This window comes from Pinus tabuliformis, chromosome 3_2 (assembly GCF_031772625.1).
Source record: "Pinus tabuliformis cultivar Carrire ecotype Pingquan chromosome 3_2, CPIR1, whole genome shotgun sequence".
Taxonomy (NCBI): domain Eukaryota; kingdom Viridiplantae; phylum Streptophyta; class Pinopsida; order Pinales; family Pinaceae; genus Pinus; species Pinus tabuliformis.
The window spans coordinates 1,172,202,274-1,172,209,950 of record NC_142302.1 but is presented as its reverse complement, the minus strand read 5'-3'; the positions used below and the strand labels follow the sequence as shown (position 1 = coordinate 1,172,209,950).

Here is a 7,677-nt window from a genome sequence, read left to right as displayed (position 1 = left end):
CTAACTTATTTTAATTTAGTTTTATATTTTGTATATAATTTTTATTTTTATTTAGTTTTATATTTTGTATATAATTTATTTATGTTTTAATTTTAGAATTGTTTATTGGCTATAATATGTCTAAATGTCTAACTTATTTTAATTTAGTTTTATATTTTGCATATAATCTTTATTTTAATTCAGTTTTATATTTTGTATATAATTAGGCCGATAGGCCTTCCTATGCATCAACAATCGTCAACACTTTTACCCTGCTCTGTTCGATCAGGTGAGACACTTTCAACCGTTGATTTGAAGTGTGACTGCTTTTTCCAAATATCAGTTGAGTTGCCTTCTTTTCACAAGATATTTTTACTACTTTTTCCCATTCTTTTATGTCACTCTTAGCCTCAGAGTTAATTGTTTCTTCGGTATGCCAGTTGTTGTTGCTGTGCACGTCGGCACCTCCGTCTAGCCCTGCTCCCTCATCGTCGTGAAATTCGTGGAACGTTGCCTCCTCACCCCAACCCCGAACCCCACTCCCGTATACACCCAAATCTTCCAATTCAAGAACAAAAATGGAATCGAACTCGGGACTGGCTGCGGCATCGTCGGAATGGGCCTAGCCCTGCTAGGCCTCGACGTGATCTTGATCGACATCGCCCCCATTCTGCTCGCCCTCAAACGCAACGTGAAGAAAAACACGGCGGCGACCTCCCTCACCTTGGCCGAAAAACAGGGATCCGACGTTGGAAGAGTGAAGATTTCTCAACTCTATTGGAACAACGAGAAGCAGATTCAGGTACTGAAGCCTCCAATTGCTTTCATTGTTGTCACAGATGTTTTTTATTTGGAGAATACTGTGGAGCCTTTGATTTCCACCATGAATGCCCTTTCTGGAACGAATAATGTAATTCTATTAGGTTATCATATATGATCTCTAGAAGCCCATCAGCGTTTTTGGCAGATTTGTCCTAATTATTTCACAGTAGAGAAAGTACCCCATGAGGATTTGCATCCGTAGTATGCGTACGAAGAAATTGATGTGTATATTCTCAGGAAAAAAATGACCTAATTGTGGGTAAAACAAGGTTTTCCAGGGTTTAGGGGTGGGGCACAAATTGTATATGGGTTATAAAGTAGAGGGCGCATAAAGTACCTGGCCCTATTATGCAAAAAATCTGATCAGATTGCCACTGGGGGAAATCTTAGGCAGATCCCATTTCCGGAACTGGGTTGTCCAATTTTGTTCCACCGCAGGACAACGTTGCAGCTTTTGAAGTCGACATTCTTCGTTATGTGTGTGAGCATGAAGCCTCCCAGGCGAAAGGCGGCCGAAGAAGGCCAGAAAAAGGGTCACTATCATCTCTTTAACTGGTCATCGTCTTTATTTTCTTGATTTTCCAGATGGCAATGATTGGTTTGCACAATCAAGATTGTGGAACACTAGTGTTTATATTTGCTACTTCTTTGCTTTTGAATGGGGATAATGCTTTGGCATTGCAGGGCTTGGTTTTGTTTTTTGTGGTTCTGTTATGGCTCATGAATGGATGTGTTTATGGATTGAAATTTAAGGAAAATATGGGTTTACTGTAGCATATGAATGGGATGCATCCAAGCATTGAAATTTCAGAAGTTGGGTTTATTGTGCATATGAAATGGCATGTGTTCATGCTTTTGAAATTTTACTCAGAGAAAAGAAAAGATGGATTTGGTATTGCATATGAATGAGATGTATTCTTCGTATATGCTTGGCCATCTATAAAGGTTTCTTGATTTTGGGTAATTAACTTAACCTCTTGATTTTGGGTAATTAACTTACTCTAAAATGAAATAAGACATTCAATGTGTTCCTGAAAAGTAATTGCACAATGATCCAGTCCAAGAAAACAAGGTTTTCCACAAACCAATTAACTCTTCTAGAAAAATTCAACAATTCCAATTTAATAATCCTATCGGCCCCTCTTTGTACCTTTTGGGGCAATTGCTAGTTATATAGATAGATAGATTGTGTGTGGCACGTTGGTGATATGGATTACCATAAGAGTAAGAACATTTATGTGTCATGTTAATAACATAAGTGGCTAGATTTGCATGGAAAAGCATGAGGTAATGTCTAGACCAATTTATGTGTCATGTTAATAACATAAGTGGCCATATTTGCATGGAAAAGCATGAGGTAATGTCTAGACCAATTAGTAGAGTTAGTTATATATATATATATATATATATATATATATATATATATATATATATATATATATAATTCTATTGTATATTAAAAGGTAGAAGGATCATATATATATATGAAAAAGAGGTCTCCTACTTTAGTACATCAAGATAACAATTGATTCCAAAAATTTGAGTAAAGGTACAAAGAGAAAATAAATATGAAGAAAGTTTTTTTAATTAATATTATGAAAATTAGAAAGAGATATCAAATGTTGTTTGGTTATAGTATGTAATGTAAGACTTGGTAATCCAAGTTTTGAACTTATGCAATGATAGGTATTTACCTTAAAACAAATTATGGTGAAATTCTAGGTCATTTATATTAGTTTTTGTAACATCAGAGGTGTTCTAGTCTCGAAACTTTGTGGAGAGGCTACAATGCATGAGTTCACCATCACCCAAAATTTTTTTCTAGAAATTTTACCTAGAAGTGTCTCAATCAAATTAATAACTTACATTTTAATATTTACTAAGTCAAAACTTAAGAAAACTAGTTAACTAATCAGTGTTAATTGAGATAATGTGTGAATTACTACAGATGGACATGAAATTAATATGGTTCCTTGGTTTATTTTTAATATTGGTCATTGGAGGTCCAACAGAGGATTATAAGAAGAAGTCGATGGATAGATGAAGAACACATTTGTGGAGTACGATTTCCTTGGAGAGTTTGATTTTTCCAAGGAGCCAATAGCTTCCAGAATAGTTTGAGCTTCAAAAAGAAGTAGAGATAGTGAGGGCAAGAGATAGTGATTCAAAGGAAGTTTTCGAGATCCGATGAAGTGCATTGTAGAGAAAGTTCAAAGTTTCTCTAGGAGGTTGCAGAGAGGTGGTGCAGACCCTAAAAGGGGAGTTTGATTTTTTTGGGGAGGAAGTTTTTTTCAATTCTAGAGGCTGGAAAGTAGTCCTAGAGTGTCGGACAAAACTTTTCCCTATCAACAGTAGGTAGCACAACTTGATTAGCAGTCAATTCAAGCAACATGTGTGCAGGCGGCTTCAGGTTGATGCAAAGCCTGCATAGACCTAGTTGGACGAATTTCTTTTCAATGGCTATTGAGTGTCGAGATTTCTCAGAGTGAGGGTAATTTCCCTCTAGATATTTTTTCTAGTATTTTTTTTGCAGGATAGCTAGAATTTGGCATCTACGTTTTACTCAGAATTTCTCACTACCACATAACAATAAAAACCCTCATCTCCTGCACCGGTCTTCCCAAGTTGGGTTTTTCTAAGGGAATCTGTCCAAAAATATATGTGTTAATTTTTTTTAATGTGTGTGTGATAGCGTTTCTCAGTTTCTAATGCTATTTTTTTTCATGGTTTTATTTGTGAAGGCCACAGTGTGAATTATTTGGTATTTGTTGTAGCAGATAAAATCTTAAATTAATTAACAATTACAAAAATAATTTCCAGTTATTGCAATAGGATTTCAAACATTAAATTTTCACAATTTACATATAGTTTTTGTGTAAGAGGGAGAGATGTTATATATGGTATGAGAGCTAAACAAGTTATAATAGTTGGACCTTTCAACAAACTATCTTTTTTATTAATTAAATAAATGTTTGTGATTAAACAAATAAGAGAAGAATTGCACAAGACAAACATGATTGTAGAACCACACGCAGGTACACATATTGGAGAATAACCAATTTACGTGAATTTGGGATAACAAGCGTAAGTACCTACTAGGGAGTTGTTGGACATGATGAAAAAATTGTAGATAGAGCTACTAAATTTGGGTGCAGGACATGAATAGCTACTAAAATCTAGCATGGAACAAGAGAAGGTTATTAATAATTCATCTCATAAATATAATCCTAGAATAGTAGAAACGATGAGGGATGAGGAAAATAAAGGGTAGATGTCTAAGTGAAAAACTACTGGGGAGATGGTAGAATGCAAGGAAAAAAGAATAATGGAGGGGAGGAACACAGTTCATTAAACATTTTTTGGCATTGATGTCAACAAGTTGTTGGTGTTGTTCGTCATATGCATGTGTGATGAGCGCTGGTGATGGATGATTGGTTGATGACCTTGTTAGTTGACATTGATGTCGACATACTTATGACTAGATCTAGTGGAGGTGTTTTGGAAATGGACTCCACACGTGTGATTGGTTTGAGGTTGGCATGTTGTGTTGGTTGGAGATGATTCGATTGTAGGTGGTTAGAGTGTTGCTCTCGATGCTACATATGTCTCTACATGTCTTTGAGACATTGGATTGCTGATACATGTGATGAGATGAGGTTGTATGGCTTGTAGGTGCCTCTATAAGCATTGGAGGAAGTTTTATGACCTGATGTTGTTGCTATAGGAGTTTGATAAGCTACTACAAGAGCCAGAGATGTTGCTACAAGTCCTTGAGTTGTTTAGAGATGTTGTGGTTGCTACTTGAGGAGCCAGAGGTGTTTGTCTTGATCCTAATATTGGAAGAATAGGTCTTTCATTTCATTGAATTGTTCATTACCTATTTCATTAGTTTCATACTTGACAGATAGGCTTGAAGGTCTGTTTAGGAGTTGAGGAAGATGCTCCATTAGGTAGCAAAGGCTCAGGGCAGAAAGATTGATGTTTTACCTTAGCTTTAGCCATAATCGCATGGAGGAAAGCCTGTGGGAGTAGCTAGAAGGCTTCAATCACTGGAAGAGTAGCATATGGGAGTAGTTATATGCTCAGTCACATGGATACAGTGTTATGAGAGTGACTGAAGTATTTTTATGTGTTTTTATCTACATTTCTTGTCTTTCTCATATAATTTTTGCGTTGAAATGAGATCCTTGAATCGAAACTTTTCGTTTTATGGTTGGAAATGTTTGTGGGATCTCCAAAATTGGAAAAGTTTGTTGGACCTCCAAAATATGATTAAAGTTGGAAATATAAAAAAGGTTAGTGGAGTTAGTGGTTGATTGATTCAATGTCGTCAATCTAGATCAAATCAAGCATATGAACAGAGTTGTGAAGCCTAGTAGTTCTTTGTAATTATTGAGTTTAGCACTTGAGTTCATATACATATTGGAGAAATCTCATTGTTAGTATGGTTGATTGAGTTGTGTGTGGAGTGAGTGTGAGCTTGTTGAAGAGCATGCATGCTGTGTGAGTTTTCTATGCAATTTTTTTGAATCGGTTTGCAGTTGTAGCAATAGATAGCTAAAGTTTACTTCAACCATCATATTTATGGAATGAGTGAGTTGTTGATGTGTGGATTGGAGTAGAGTTTTGAGGAGATTTTTTTACAGTGGTGTGGATATTTTGTGTTGAGTTTTGATTGTATCTTTTTTTAAAAAATTATCATTTTTATTGTAGCTTGTGCTAGAAATTTATCATTTTGATTGTGCTTTGATGTTATGTTGTTGCAGTGTTGATGATGAGCAAGTTTATCAGCCTAGTTTGAAAATATATGAAACGTGGTTTGCATGGAGGAAGTGAAGATGTAGTTGTTTCAAAATAGAGAGTGATATGGTAGATTTAATAGTAGGAAGAAATTTCTCCATGAAATAGGATTTGGACAATCCAATGGTAGTTGGGTGAGGATTGTTGGTCGCGTGAGCTTCCAATGGAAAGATGTCCATAGATCCGCGAGAGAAACCAATTTCTATATTGATAGATGCCATCATATTGTATAGAAATCCAAGTCTCTTACCTTATGGGTGTAAGCTTATCAATGTAGAATTTTTTCAACATATAATAAAATCCTAAGCAACGAAGATACTTGTGTCCATTGTGTTGATTGATTTTATGGTTGCATGTTTATTTTAATGCTCTAATCTATGGTTTTTTGTTTCAGTTTGTGCATGGTAAAAGATTAATAATTTGGATAAAAAATTTATAATTTCTCTCACTACTGATTCACCCCACCCCTGTCTCAATAGTGATCTAGTTTCTAACAATTCATATCAGAGAGGCGCTCTCAGTTGCAACTTGATCGCTGGAGACTAGATCATGGTGATTTTGGTAGATTTTTTGCAAATTTTCTGAAATGGGTCAACAAGGTATTTTAGTACTTCATGAAGGTAAAGTTGCAACTTGGAGAGTGAATTTGGAATCATATATTTGGTCCTTTGATGAAGATAATTTACTATCAGTTGAATATGGAGTTAAAGATGAATCAAATGATTATCTAAAAATATTATTTTGAATAGTGTTTCAAAATTTGATAGCATGCATGTAAAGCATTGTGAGACCACCAAAGGGATGTTGGACAACATGTAGAATTTGTATCCTCGAGGAAAATCGCAATTTTTAGAAATGGAGAAAAATTCAAAGGATTGTACTTTTATTGCAGTAGCAAATCAACCTCCTCACAAGAAGAAGATGAAGGCACTAGTGATATAAGTGAGAGATCGAAGATACAAAATGAAGATAAATTAAAGATAATGGCACTTGAAGTAGAAATTGAAATATTTATGGTTGAAAATAAAGATCAACAGATGTTGTTGCAAATGTTTGATGTAAAGGAGTGTGCATTTAAAGAATAGATGTCATATATGAAATTACACCTAGAAGAAGTAAGAAAATTCCAAAATGGAATTTGGAAGCAGTACAAGGACCTCGAGGATGATTTTCAAAAAGTGAAAGTTGTGGAGAGTTCTCGTTGTGCTCAAGCATATACAAGTAAATAAAAAATTGTTGGAGCAACTAGTAGCAGTAAGGAAAAGGTAAGTCAAGAGTCATGCAAGAAGAAAAAGAAAAATAAGTGAAAAAGGCCAAAGAAGGAGAAAAAAATTGACATATGCTACAATTGTGGAGTAAATGGACACAAAGAAGAAAATTGTTACAAAGAGATAAAATAGTCTCACCTAATAAGAGTAGCTGAAAGAAGATTAAAAAAGAGAAAATGCTACATTTGTTGAAAACATGGACATATAACATATAGTTGTAATAGTGAAGAAATTGTACTCTCTCAAAAGGAGGAGCCCAAAGAGAATCAATCTCAAGCATGCATGCAAGGAATGGAAATTACACCAATAGAAGACATTAGCGTATTCCTCTATTCCTTGATCACATTAAATGTTTTGCATGTGACAATATAGGCCACAAGGCCAAGGATTGCAAACTCCCAATGTATTTTAAGACATACCATCAAAGAGAGGAGAATGTGCAAGGCCAACTACTTAAGAAGAAGAAGGATCAATAGTTAAATGTTTAGAGGAGAAAAGAGTGGCAAGGAACCCCCACCAAAAATTGAGGCATGCATGGTCTCACGAGGAGCATATGGTTGCATCATTAGGTGCATGAAAATACTTATTTAGGCATCCATATCAGATGGTGTTAACAAAGACAAATCTACATTTTTAGAGATGCATGTGTTCATGGGGAGTACATGAACTTTTGATGTGCACTGTCATTTTGAGATCTATCTCTTTTAAGTTTGGTTTTAGTTCGAGAAACTATATCTTTTACTTTTATTGATCCTAATGTTGATATGGAAGCTAAATAGTTATTCTTATGTGCATTTTCCAAATGTGA

The 7,677-nt window shown here is 35.1% G+C and overlaps 1 pseudogene; it reads left to right on the top strand.

The window, feature by feature from the left end:
* Nucleotides 1-412: 412 nt before the first annotated feature.
* On the top strand, nucleotides 413-1,054 carry LOC149184898 (uncharacterized; annotated as a pseudogene).
* The last annotated feature ends 6,623 nt before the right edge of the window (nucleotides 1,055-7,677 follow it).